This window comes from Phyllostomus hastatus, unplaced genomic scaffold (genome assembly GCF_019186645.2).
Source record: "Phyllostomus hastatus isolate PE091 unplaced genomic scaffold, TTU_PhHast_1.1 phas_contig_348, whole genome shotgun sequence".
In the NCBI taxonomy this organism is placed as follows: Eukaryota; Metazoa; Chordata; class Mammalia; order Chiroptera; family Phyllostomidae; genus Phyllostomus; species Phyllostomus hastatus.
This window is the reverse complement of record NW_025333860.1, coordinates 192,373-204,974: the sequence shown is the minus strand read 5'-3', so window position 1 is coordinate 204,974 and position 12,602 is coordinate 192,373. Positions and strand designations below refer to the sequence as shown.

Below are 12,602 nucleotides of genomic sequence, written 5' to 3'. Positions count from 1 at the left end.
TTGCAATTTCTAGTCAAAGACCATAGGTCTGTGTGTCATCTCCCTCAGGTTTCTTTTGCTTGGTGGTACTCAGGGGGTCAGATGCTGGGTCCATGATAATTGTGCTTTGGTGACAGAAGGAGGACTCAGTGAAGGCCTAGAAGTCTGACCATATTACATTCAGTATCCATACTATATTTTTGTGGCAATACTTCAGCCTTTCCATTAAACACAACATTTACTTGTTTAAGTGACAGGTAGTTGAGTTGGAGTTTTGGGCAAAACCATGAAGAGGAGGAATAGATCAGCATGACTTGCAGGTTAATGCATCAAATAATATATTCAGCAACTGGACAGGAATGAAGAGGCCAGGCTTTTGAACTAAGACCCATATAAGGGCCCAAGAGTGGATAAATCTGGTCATGTTCCCCTCAGGTAAGAAGACCTCAACACACTTCGACTTTTGTCAAAACCTTCTCTTACCTTCCCTGTGATGCCCATCCAACTGAAGGAGATATGAACTTGGCAATCAACTGACTGGAATTCCTTGGTACATCTGTACAAGAATGGAACATTTGCAACCCCACACTAGTGGAGGACTTGATTTTGAACTATTATCATTTCAGATATTAAAAGGTGGTGATTTTAGTACAATACCTCATTTACACCTATGTCTTAAGAGTAATCCAAAAAGTGCAACATCATCATTAGAAATTTTCTTATTTATTTTACCTATATAGTCAGTAAAAAAGTTCATTGTTATCTTAGAAATATGTCATATGAACATATAGTTTTAATTTGTTCAAAGGTCTATAAGTTCAGGAAGTTCTTTGAGTAGAGTAGCAACCTTTAAGAAAGTATGCTAATTTTCAAGACACATATTACATTTCAATTTTTCATTGTTTAAACTTGATGCAGACTTCATGGCCACTTAAAAATAAAAACTTTAGCATTCTAAAATTTTGAGACATTCAAAAAAGAGATGAACAGAATCAATACCTATAGACTCATCACCTAAATTAAAGAATTGTTAATGTTTGCCATACTCTGTATTTTGGTCAATTATTTAGAAAATAAATTACAAACATCATTAGAATCCTAAACACTTCAGTATGCATTGAAAATATTAAACATATAAAGGGTCTTCTTTAAGAAGAAGGAAGAAAGGAAAGAGAAAGGAACATAATTATAAATAATAAAATGGCAATAAATACATACCTATCAATAATCACTTTACATGTAAATGGATTAAATGTTCCAATCAAAGGATATAGGATAGCTGAATGTATTAGAAAACAACACCCATATATATGTTTTTCAGTGACAGGAAAAAATTAAAAAACACACAAACACGTGGAGGTTAAATAACATCTTATTAAACAATGAATATATTAACAGGGATCAAGGAACAAATCAGAAGTTACCTTGGGACAAATAAAAATGAAAACACAACAACCCCAAACATATGGGACACAGCAAAAGCCGCCCTAAGAGGGAAATTCATAGCAATATAGGCCTACCTTAAAAAACAAGAAAAATTTCAAATAAAAAATCTAACCTTACATTTAAAGGAACTAGAAAAAGAACAACAAAGCCCAAAGTGAGTAGAACGAAGGATGTAATGAAGATTAGAGCAGAAATAAATGACATAGAGACTAAAAAAATACAAAAGATCAATGAAACCAAGAGATGGTTCTTTGAAAAGATAAACAAGACTGGCAAACTTCTAACCAGACTCATAAGGAAAAAAAGAGAGAGGACCGAAATAAATAAAATCAGAAATGAAAGAGGAGAAGTAACAACTGACAACATAGAAATACAAGGAATAGTAAGAATATTTTATGAATCACGATATACCAACAAATGGAACAAACTGGACAAAAATAGATAAATTCCTACAAACATGCAATCTTCTAAAACAGAATCGGGAAGAATCAGAAAATCTGAATAGACCCATTACAATCAATGAAATTGAAGTAGTAATCAAAAATATTCCCAGCAAAAAAAATCTTGGACCAGATGTTTCACAAGTGAATTTTACTATACATTCAAAGAAGAATTAACACCTCTCCTCAAACTACTCCCAAAAATTCAAGAGGAGGAAAGACTCTCAAGCTCATTTTATGAGGCTAGCATTATTCTGATTCTAAAACCAGAAAAAGACATTAAAAAGAAAGAAAATTATAGGCCAATATCCCTGATGAACATAGATGCTAAAATCTTTAACAGAATATTAGCAAACTGACTCCAGTGATGCATTAAGAATATCATATACCATGATCAAGTAGGATTTATTCCTGGAACGCAAGTTTGGTTTAATATTGTAAATCAATTAATGTGATATGCCACATAAACAAAATGAAAGATAAAAGTCACATGATCATTTCAATAGATGCAGAAAAATCATTTGATACAATTCAGCACCCACTTATGATAAAAACTCTCAGCAAAGAGGGTATAGATAGAACATACTTGAACAAAATGAAGGCCATATGTGACAAACCCATAGATAACATTTTACTGAATGGAGAAAAATTAAAAGCATTTCCCTTAAGATCAGAACAAGACACGGACGTCTGCTTTTACCACTCTTATTCAACATGGTACTGGAAGTCTTAGCCACAGCTATAAGACAAGAGGAAGAAAGAAAAGGCATCCAAATTGGAAAAGAAGAAGTAAAACTGTCCTGATTTGCAGATGACATACTGTATAGAGAACCTGAAGGACTCCACTGAAAAACTATTAGAACTAATAAATGAATTCAGTAAAGTAACAGGATACAAAATTAATATTCAGAAATTGGTTTTATTTATATATACCAATAATAAAGTATCATAAAGGGAAACCAAAAAAGCAATCTCATTCATATTTGCATCAAAAAATACCTAAGAATAAACCTAACCAAGGATGTAAAAGACCTGTACTCAGAAAATTATAAGGCACCGAAGAAAGAAGTCAAAGAAGACAAAATAAATTGAAGCATATACTATGTTCATGGATAGAAAGAATTAATATCATTAAAATGTCCATACTACCCAGAGAAATCTATAGATTCAACACGTTCTCTATCAAAATACCAATGGCATATTTTGCAGAACTAGAATACATAATCTAGGAATTTATATGGAACCACAAAAATCTCTGACTAGCCTCAGTAATATTGTGAAAGGAGAACAAAGTTGGTGGTAGCATGGTACCCATTGTGAAACTATACCACAAGTCCATAGTAATAATCAAAAAAGCAAAAAAAAAAAGACATAAAAATAGACACAGAGATCAATGGAACAGCATAGAAAGCCCAGAAATAAACCCATGCCTTTATGGTCCATTGATATTTGACAAAGGAGGCAAGAACATACGATGAAGAAAAGACAGTCTATTCAATAAATGGCAGTGGGAAAATCGGACAGATGTGTGCAAAAAATGAAACTAGACTACCTTCTTACACCATACACAAGAATAAATTCAAAATGGATTAAAGGATTAAATATAAGACTCAAAACCACAAAAATCCTAGAAGACAACACAGGCAGTAAAATCTTGAACATCTTTTGTAGAAGTATTTTTTTCTGTGTAGTATTATTCTGTGTAGTAGTATTTTTCTCTATGTTCATTTCAATGTTTTTTTTTATTTTTTATTTTTTATTTTTACAATAGCCAAGCTGTGGAAGCAACCCAAGTGCCCAACAAAAGACAAGTGGATATAAAAGCTGTGGTACCTATATATAAGGGAACATTACTCAGCCATAAAAAGAATGAAATCTTACCTTTTGTGACAGCATGGATGGACCTAGAGGGCATTATGCTCAGTGAAATAAGTCAGTCAGAAAAAGACAAATGCCATCTGATTTAACTTATATGTGGAATCTAAAGAGCAAAATAAATGAAAAAAAAATGAAACATTCATAGATGCAGATAGAGAACTGGTGGTTGCCAGAGGGGAAGTGGGTAGGATGGATGGATGAAAGAGGTGAAGGGACTTAGAGGCACAAACTGGTAGTTACAAAATAGTCCCGGGGAAGCAAATTAGGGTACTGGAAATACTGAGGGGAAAGCTATATAAATCATGATTGTCTAACCGCTAAGCTGTACACCAGATACCAATACATAAAAAGGAAGTGTAAATGGTTCTTAACATTTTGAAAGATGCTCTAATTTGTTTATAATAAGAGGAATGGACATTAAAACTATATTCTTGTGTAATCTCACCTATTTAACTGAAAAAAAGTTTCACAAATTAAAAAAAAATTAAACATGTTTTTCCACATATCCATAATACTACAGTTTCCCACCTAAAAAGGTTAACAATTCCCTAAAATAATTAAATAGCCAATTCATGATGAAATTTTTCTCATTGTCCCCAAAATGTCTTTTACATTTTTTAAATGGCTTTAAAAAACAAGGATTCAAACAAAGACTATGCATTTAATTTGATTGGTAAATCTTTTAGGTTTCTGTAGTGTGTGATATTTTTCTGTCCACTGCTTTCCCTCCACTGCATTTCTTTCCCTTTTCATCCCTTCGATTGAAGGGATGGGGCCTATTGTCCTGCAATGGCTCACCTTCTGATTTGCTAGTTGTTTCTTTGTCTAGTCCTTTAACTTGTTCTTCCAGCTCCCTTGTCTACTGTTAGAACTGAAGGTTTGATTACCTTTAGTTAGTTAATTTATTTTTGGCAGGATTACTGTGTAGGTGATGTTGTGCCCTGCATACTACATCATGTCAAGACAGACATCAGGACTTGATAAGGCTAATCAATCACTAGGATAAGAGGGTGACAGAAAAATCTCTTTTGTAAAGTTATGTATTCCCATTGCAACCAGCAAGAAACCTGAGACTGTAAAATGTTTTTAAACTTTCATTTTCTGGCTTGGAACTTATTTTTTTCTGCATGGTTTCTTGTGTGAAATAGGCAGGTGGTCATACTTCTTTTTTTCTGTTACTCTGAATGCCTCCAGTCTGCTATACCAGAAAAAAGTTATGGGTTTATCATCATATGGTGAAAAATTAATATTTAAAAGAGCCTGCTCCCTTAGAAAATAAGTAATCCAAAGATAAGTACCATTTCTGTGCTAAAAATGAGTGTTTCACTGAAAGTGTCATCTTTGTAAGTTGTTTATATTCCCTCAAAACGGCTCTTTCAATGTTATTTTGATTGAGTTGATGTATTCTATCTTTTAAAAGCCATAAACCCAGTTATTTTGAACAATGTGGGAGGAGGCTGAGGTATCGTTTTCTTTCCCCATGCAGTACTTTGCTCTTCTGGATGTAAAAAGAGCAATTGACTGGTGTGCTAACTGGTGATTGTAATCCCAAAATGAAGGGATTAATGTGCTCTTAGACAAAACATGCAGGTTTAAGAGAAGAGTGAAAGAGAGCCTAGGCTTCGTAAACTCTGAGGTCTGTGGAATTAACCACTGACTGGTCCTCTGAAGTTAACAGAGATATTGCTTAGTTCCCAGGGAACCTCTGTCAAAAACACATCATTTAGGTCTGTAGGCATAAATTGTGCCTTTGCTCTAGGATGATGGGACAGCTTGGTGGCATTAGGTCAGAGAGGGAGATGACTTGACTCTGAAATAATATTCCCAGTCCTGCTAGATATTCTACTATCTTCAAGGAACAGCTCAAGATTTCTCTTCTAGAGCTCTTCCCAGCCAACTCTACCCAACACACATTTTTCCCCTCACTGTCCGTCTGTCTACTTGTGATTTTCTGATAGCTCAGGTTTTATTTATGAGGAGTCTGTATTCATCATCATATCACTGGGACATTTGTCCAGTGCCACGTATGACTTTCTTGCCATCTCTGCTCCCCCATTTGACAGTTTTTTCATCAAAACAAGGCACATGAACTGTTAGGGTTTGGGGATTTGGGGTTAGAGTTTCAGTTGGTGGATCTGCTTTGGTGTGGCCTTTAGAAATACATTATTTAAAAGTGATATGGACTCTGCAAGCATGTCATATTACAGTGAGATGGAATTCAATTCACATCAACCATTGTAAGCATTTTTGTACATTTGTAGTACATGTTTTAGCATTTAGTAATGCACCAAGCTCTTGAAGGGAGGAGTTATGTACATTGGACAGGTATGGGTTCATCCTCTTGGTTCATCATACACAAGTGGGGGATCCAGGATACAGGCTCACAGTCATTATTGGTCCCATTCCTTTCACTTCTCCCCGATATTCTCTTCTACATTGTTATGAGTGTAGTTAATAAATGTTAAAATATGTGGCTGGGATTACTTACAACTAATGACTTTGGTGATACTTGTTCATTCTGAAACCATCATAGTAGACAATATGGAGTAACCCCCTAAAGAAAGGAGTCTGGAGGCGAGGGCCAATGAAACTCATACTTTATTTCCCTGTAACACTCAGAGGACTCCTCCTGTTTCTGAGACATACACAGTGGATCACAGTTGGGTGTTTTTGAACAAAGGTTTAATAAACTTCAAACTCCGTGGTACGTAGTCACAGTGAAACACAGCAGCACAAAAACCCTCTGCTTCCTTTTTTTCTTTGCTTGGCATTGTGCCATCACCACCCTCTGATGCCTAGAACACCTCAGAAATCTCCTTTCGGCAATGTTGTTATTGTGGTTAAATGCTATAACACTCAGAGGCCCCAAATTATTACAATCATATAAATCAATAAGTAAAACACTAAAATTAAAAAATAAATGGATGAAGAACAAATGAAGATAGACACTTGTTGGTTAACAAACTTGGAAAAATGTTTCAGCTTTCTACTAATAAAAAATGTAAACAAAGCATTAAGAAACCATTTTCTTACAGATACTTAAGCATCATTCTTTTTTTAAAAGGAAAGTTGAAGTTCTGCATACATGTGAGATGTTAAAACTATAAACTGTTATATTTTTATTGGAAGCCAATTGATTAATATCAAGAGGGTGAAAAAATTTATACTAGTTTGAACAAATACTTACATTTTGAGGAATTTGCTGAGAGAGAATATTAATAATATATATGTTTGAACATAAAGTGAGGTTCATTATCTGTGGAAAAGAGAGAGTGCACCTATATTTGATTCCTTGCAACTTATAAGAAGCAATATTATAATGCTTTCATATAGTTATTTTGCACAGTTCAGTACAGTTTAATGAAGACACCACATCTTGGAATGATCTCAAGCAATGCTAGTTCATGGGATTGATGAGAAAGATGACTACATAATGTAACAGAAACTTACTATTCTTGAGAGTATGCTTATGAAATTACAAGTGTTTTATAATATTTAAACACTTTTTAAAGTAAATGTTTTGATGTGGAGATCAAGAATACCATTTGCAGGATAAATAGAAAAACAACTGTTCTAATGTTATGTGAGTAGATATTGTGGTTCCAAAATGTTTTTAGTGATAGCTTCATATAAGGATTCATAATGTGCTATGATTTAAATAATTTAGACACAAGTGAGATTGATGTGCTTTGGAAAAATGTTTGAAGATTAAAAAACAGCTCTAGTGATGACAAATGCATTGATTTGAGATACCTGTGGAGCATTTGAATAAAGTTTGTAAACCATGAGAATGAGAAAAAGCAGTATTTCAAAATTAATATACTATTTTATATAATATGTGATTTTAAATATGTATGTGTAACTAAATTGATATGTAAAAAATTTTGAAGTAGAATTTGACAATTCTGTCTACAACCCACTTATATATTCAAGTTGGCCAAAACCCTAGTTTGAATTTTCTATTTGAGGAAATGGAGGCTTAGTTCAGATTTTGTATGTATACATTTTAACATATAAACCTTATATATGTTTCCTCATGTACATATATGATACTTTAAAAAATAAAAAGTTATAAGTACAGATACGTTCATCACAGCAATTTTTACAATAGGAAAAATGTTGAAGCTGCCTAAATTCTCAGTCATAAAAAAACTGATTAAGTAAACTGCAATATATTCCTAGATATGGTATTAATGTGGCTTATTAAAAATACTGATTAGGGAAAGCATCTAATAACATAGAGAATTGATTGTACAATGTTAAAAAAGACACAAATATGAGTAAAGAAACTTTACTTTTCATCACACAAATTCCTGTGAGAGGGCGTATACTGAAATAGTAACTGCAGTTGATTTTTGTTGGCAGGCTTCATTTCTTTCAACATAAAATTTTATTACGACTTCCAGGGAAGAGAGGAGCTCAGGCCACTGGGTCCTAGCTTTAAGTCAGTGCAGACCAGCTTCTCAGTGCACTCATCCACCTGCCTCAGTTTCTGACAAGGATGCTTGCCTCACTGCTGATGGCTTTCAACTACTACAGAGTTATTCCTGCTACTGGAGTGAATCTGTTTCTCCAGGTATCCTCCCCTGTCCTCATTGGTCCTAACTCTGCCCTCTGCCTCAATGGTTAATGTTCTTGGCTGTAGGCTTTACTGAGCTTCTTCTTGGACACAGGAAGATAAGTGCCTGTTTTGGGAGCCCCCAGATTCTCCTTGTGTGATCACACTGAGCCTCCAAACAAAGTCAGAACAAAGTTTCATCTTTCCTCTTAGACAGTGTTCCTCAAGCTTTGAAAATTCTGCTACAGTTGCTTTGGTCTTTAGTTTACGACCATTATCTCTATTAGAGTATAATGCTCCCTTCTTCCCACTCAAACCTTAGAAAAGCTAAAGCCTCCATTTATTTCCATCAAATAAATTACAGCTGACCCTTGTACAACACAGGTTTGAACTGCACGGGTTCACTTATACATAGGGTTTTATAAAAAAAATAATTACATTTTTTTTTAGAAAGAGGGAAGGGAGGGAGAAAGAGAGGGAGAGAAACATGGATATGAGAGAGAAACATCAATCAGTTGCCTCTTGTATACACCCTGACTGGGGACTGAACCCGCAACCCAGGCATGTGTCCTGACTGGGTATACGTAGGTTTTTAAAAAATAAATATATAGTTTTCTTTCTGTATCCCAGGTTTTGTATCCACAAATTCAACCAACTGTGGATGCAGAGGGCCAACTATATGCATCATTCTATGCCTTTTTATATAAGGGACTTGAGCATCCTTGGATTTTCATATGGGGGTGGTCCTGGAACCAATCTCCCTCAGGTACTGAGGGATGATTCTAAAGATTTGAGGGAGTGAAAAGTTATATGTGGATTTACAACTGAGAAGGCGTAGGCTCCCTTAATCCCACATGGTTCAGGTTAACTATAGTGTGAATTGGTTTCAGATTACTTCCTGATACTGGGTTTTGATGGGAATAGAATTAAAACAAACGAGGATGTGATGGGGAGGAGAATTTGAGGAAAGGGCACAGGAAGAGGAGAATGGGTGATGTACTTTATAGTTTATAGAGGGTTGGCAGCTAGCAACCTCCCTTAGCTATTGCCAAGATGTTGGATTATTCCAGCCACAGCTAAGCACTTTCAGAGAGTGGAGTGTGGATTCTGTAGGTTTTGAGGGTTCTGCACTCATTGAATTCTCATATTTTCTTTCAGAGACCTTAAGAAAATACATATTCTAATACTGACCTTTATTTTTCTGGAGCAATCAGGTTAGTATCAATTCAAGTGATGAATGCTCTGAGTCCACAACAGTATTTTTCCTGATACTAATGTCTTTGTTTCTCTCATTGCACTTTGCCCCGTCCTTCCTATCTTTCTTAGCTTTACTAAGTGGGTAGTGCACAACAGGGACCATTTTCTTGGGGTAAAAAACCCCCAAAAGCAATAAAACAAAATGCAAACCAACAAGTAAAATAAATCCACAGACTTTAGGAAGATTCAGGGTATAATCTTATAAATAGTTGCAGTAGAAGGACATTCTTGCAAGGCCTGACAAAAACTGGTAATGACTTCTGATGAGCAGAGTCCCCATCACCATTGTCTTACATTTGAAGAGAGGAAAGGTTCTACTGCCAATGCCTTTTAATGCCTATCCAGTGTATGATCACCACGTGGGATTCAGAGAGAAAGATGGGCAAGGTCAGTGAGATAAGAAAGCATTATGTCAAAATTCTGGATAGATTTTTAGATTTTACTAAAGTACATGTAGAGTTGTAATACCTACTTTCCAATAATTCCCTTAACTCTCAGTCTTCTTTATTCCCAGCAGGAAATGTTAAATCCACGAAGATGCTCAGGAGAAAGTCTCCCAGTCTCTGTCTTTGAGCAGGTGTTATATGTGATTGATGGATCACAGTATGGGAATGTCTAAGAAGCTGATTCTCATGCCCTGCCCTGGAGGATGCTTCCTGGGTAGTTGGCAGTTGAGACCTACATCTGTTGTGAACTGGCCCAAAGCCAGTAGCTTTTGTTCTCTGAATTGGAAAGGAACTCCAATGTGAGGTGTTAGGGGTACAGGGAACCACAGGATGTGGACATTCTGGGTCTCTGGTGTCTTATAAGAAAGATGCATCTGTTGGATGAGGCAGCTGGTGAGAAAACTGAGTCAGCAGGGGACACGAGCAGTCTCCCAGCACTCAGGTCCCATCTGCCCCACCGCTTTCTACCTCTGTCTTAGAACATGGGCTTTTCCAGCTTTATTAGCCAATCTGTGTAGTCAGGTCTGACTACTGGGATCAGAGTGAGGTTGTAAACAATGCCGAACTAGGAGATCCTTCCTCCAGATGTGATGGAGACTAGATGGCTTGTAGTGTGGAAGCCAAAAAGCATGGCAGAACCATCCTAATCCCTCCTGGCAAGAGCTTTATTTGCACTCATAGTTGAGTTGATTAGTGTGTGTAGGATAAAGCCTCAGTTTTTATCACTGAACTCTTTACACGCAGAAACAATGTATAGGAATTGGTAGAAATACAGGGTCTGGCACAAATAATGCTCCTTTTTAATTACAAAATCATAAGCATATAGTGCTGTAACATAACCATATCACACTCAAGCACACTACATGACTATTTAGGTGAAATGTTCAAATTGCTGTCCATCTCATGTGAGACATTCATATACCTCACCAATCACACTCTAGCATGCCTTACTTCTGCTGGACCCTGTATATCCAGGTAGAAATACAGTGTGATTAGAGACCTGTTTAATCAAAGCTCTTGGGGTCTGTGTTAGAGATAGAAAAAGATTTTCCTCTGGAGTCAGATTCACTTACTTTACCTTGAGCCTCTAGACTAACCCAAGATTATGCTGACTTGCTCCAGGTTATTTTTGAGTAGACTTGGTCTGCCATATATACATGGTAGAGTGAGGTGTGGTATTAGGGGAACAAAAGTAGACCAGAGTTTTGGAGTCCTCTGAGGTGACAATGTTCCCTTCTTCCATCGAAGGTGTATGATCTGGACAGCTCCCGTTAGCATCACAGTACCAGTGCACTCAAACCTTTGCCCAGGAGCTTCGTAGGCTTCGTCTATCCCATCGAGTCCAAGTTCAATTTGGAGCCTTTACAGGAGTGATATGTAAATAGCCCAACCTTTTCCAATGGCAAATATAGTGGCGAAGTAGCTGGATCTGGGTTTAGGTAGAAACTTCTGAGTAGGGCACCTTCAAGAGCCGTAACATCAATGGAGTTCAGATGCAGTTCTAAAATGCTGCTCTGGGGACAGATCTCTGAGAAAAATGCCCCCCAATGGCACAAGGTGGTGTTGACTTCCAGACCTGCATGTGTCATGTGTCGGGTAGGACAGAGAAGCAAAAACAAATGTAGGAAGGGATCTGTTTTACATCATTTCCCTGTTGAGATGCAAAAGGTTTGGGAACGATCATTGCTGGAGGGTTTAGGGCTCTGGTGAGGGAGGCTGGGAGGAAGCACAGGGAGTTAAGAAGTTTGTAGAGTATCAACACACTGTGGATAGATTTCAAAGAAGAAAGTGTAATTTTATAAAGTGGAGGCAGAGGAGTCAAGGTTAGAGAAAGATATTTAGAAATAAATGCTGCAGCAGACACTAAGAGAATGATTGGATATAGAACTGTAACATTGAGAACAGTTTTATGATGTTATACTATCCTAAGATAGCCCAATCTTGAGCTTTTTGCTCCCAATGGCTGCCTGGGATAACAAAGAAATGGAAGAGGAAATCTCTCCTTAGAGGAAGAAATTAAAAAATTTAACTTGTACATTGATCTTGTAACAGTAATGAGAATGCATAGGCAATCCCATTGGGAGTTACCTTCAAAAGGAAATACTAGAAAACACAAATAAACCAGAGCATTTACAGAAAAAAAGGAAAATCCATGCTTAATCAATGGTCAGACTTAACACAGCTTAGAACATATAATTTTCTATCAGAATACTGATAATAACATTTTAGTGAACTTGGGTCTGGATGCCTTGTGTTGGGTAACAATGGCAGCTGCTGTTTTGCCTGAGTTCAGTCAGGAGACACAGGGAACAATTAGTCTGATCCCTGATACTGTTGTTTAGCAGAGCCTTTGGCTCAGAAACACATTGAGATGTCTTGTGTTTTTCATGTTTTGTTTTTGGTTTTTGAATGTTGTGCAGAGCTGCTGTTATACCGGAGGACCTTGCCTTTTTCACCCTGTGTATGTGTGATGTGTATGTATGTCACTGTTTGGTGACACTGAAGACTTATTTGTAAGCTTTGCTTAGGACCTAATTAACATCAGTACCTCAGGTAGCTTGCAAAGCTGGCTTCTGAGGCTCTAATATAGGAATATAG

General features: G+C 36.4%; 2 gene segments (V, D, J or C); both read right to left on the bottom strand.

Moving 5' to 3' along the window:
- LOC123820382 overlaps positions 1–12,602 on the bottom strand; it is a 280,728-nt gene that overhangs the window by 104,553 nt on the left and 163,573 nt on the right.
- The window catches only part of LOC123820384, a 48,184-nt gene that overhangs the window by 22,886 nt on the left and 12,696 nt on the right, over positions 1–12,602 (bottom strand).